This window comes from Triticum dicoccoides, chromosome 5B, assembly GCF_002162155.2.
Source record: "Triticum dicoccoides isolate Atlit2015 ecotype Zavitan chromosome 5B, WEW_v2.0, whole genome shotgun sequence".
Lineage (NCBI taxonomy): Eukaryota > Viridiplantae > Streptophyta > Magnoliopsida > Poales > Poaceae > Triticum > Triticum dicoccoides.
In genome coordinates, this window is record NC_041389.1 from 682858181 (window position 1) to 682859962 (window position 1782).

A 1782-nucleotide genomic window follows, 5' to 3' on the forward strand; every position below is an offset into this window, starting at 1 on the left:
AGTACATATGATTGCACCAATTAATTTTCCACAATTACTAGCAATCATGATTATTTTTTCACAACAACTATATTTTTTTCCTTTTAATGCCATGATAACTTCTGTTTTATAACAGGTATCGTTTTGGCAGTAACCAGCATATGGGAGTATGACAGCGATAGTTTCTATGAACCTCATTTCATGAACATCATTTTTTATCAAAAAAGAATGGTGGCAACAATGTAAATCAACACATGGTATTCTTGTAGTGTTTTTAGCACCTTTGGTTCTGAGTTTTTCCTGGTAATTTGTAATGAATTAGCACGATAACTTGTTCTGACATGGGTGTGTTCAATATATAAAGGAAGAAAGGGATCTTTTTTATGTTGAATAAGTCTTACAGGATGCTGATTACTCAATGCACACACTCTGGTAATCTATTTTCAATCGAGATGGTATGTCAGTTTTAATGAGAAAATTCATACATGTATTTTCTAACTTGACTGTAAAAGATGAAATTTAGTCAATCTTTTTGTTGGTAACCTGACTGAATTTGAGTGGTAACTCAATTTCAACATGGGAATTACACACATGTAGTAAAAATACTACCTTTTTTTGCATGCTTTAGTTCTTGTTGTTTTTTCCCCATGTTTTTCCCCCTTGATTTTATTGGTATGAAATGCAAATGCAGCATGGGTATAGACGTTGAATCACTTACCTCCTTTCTTTTTTGACTGATTATGACGAAATTTGGACGAATTGATGATAACCCATGTGATGTTCTTGTGGTAAACCGGGGCCCTCCCTCAAATCCTTGTGTTTTGGTGGTGTTTTTTCATGGTTTCCCTTTTTTTGGTGCATCTGATCTGGCGTCGATGTTGCCGGTGATGGCGGCGTGTCGGGGAGAGAGGAGAGCATTGATCGGAGCAGGTGGCTGTTTCTTGCGATGGAGGTAAGAAACTAGGGTTTGGGTGGTAAGTCACGTGCAGGAGGGGGGAGGTGGGCCAAATTGGGCCTCGATCCGTTGCACGCGGAAGGACGCAGTAGGGGGGAGGTGGGCCTAGTGAGAGAAGTCTGGGTCGTGGGTGGAGCTGCCAAATTGGATCATGCGCGGGAAGGACTCAGGTTCCCGATTGTGCGGATCTGTCGCTAAACCACCAGTCGGCTGGTGGTTAGTCGCGTCCTTTATGTAATGTTGATGTAATGATATCCACCTTGCAAAAAGTGTCTTCAAGATGCGCTTCTATCCTTGGTGGGACCTTCGAGTTCCTTTAGGATAGGGTAGCATCTTGGGTGTGACAAGTTGGTATCAGAGCCTCGACCGACCCTAGGAGCCCCCTTGATTGATCGTGTAGTTTGGCCCTTGTCGAGTCTAGAAGAAAACTGTTTTCGGAGTCTAGTTATATCGGAGAGTAGGAATTCTTTTTACTCCTCAACCTCTTCGTCGCTCTGGTGAGGAATCTTGACGTAGGTGTTTTCAATTACTCCTCTTCCCCTTCAAATTTTTCTTTAGGATCACGCAGTTGGTTTTCCGATCGTTGGTTCTCAACTCTTTTGATCTGGTGCATTTCTCGTCAAGTCGACTCGAGCCTCTTCATCATTGAGTTCAATCCTCAGTTGTTTTCTTTTCCCGCCCGCCCACCCCTTTTCATCTTGGAGTCGGAGTCCATAATCGAGTATCTATCCTACTCGTGCAAAGTCTTTGCTTTCTTTCCTCAATGATTTCAAACGGTGTTTTCTCTATTCAATTATTCGTTGTTCCAGTTGCCTGTGTTTTTCCCGCCCTCCCACCCTTTTATTCCA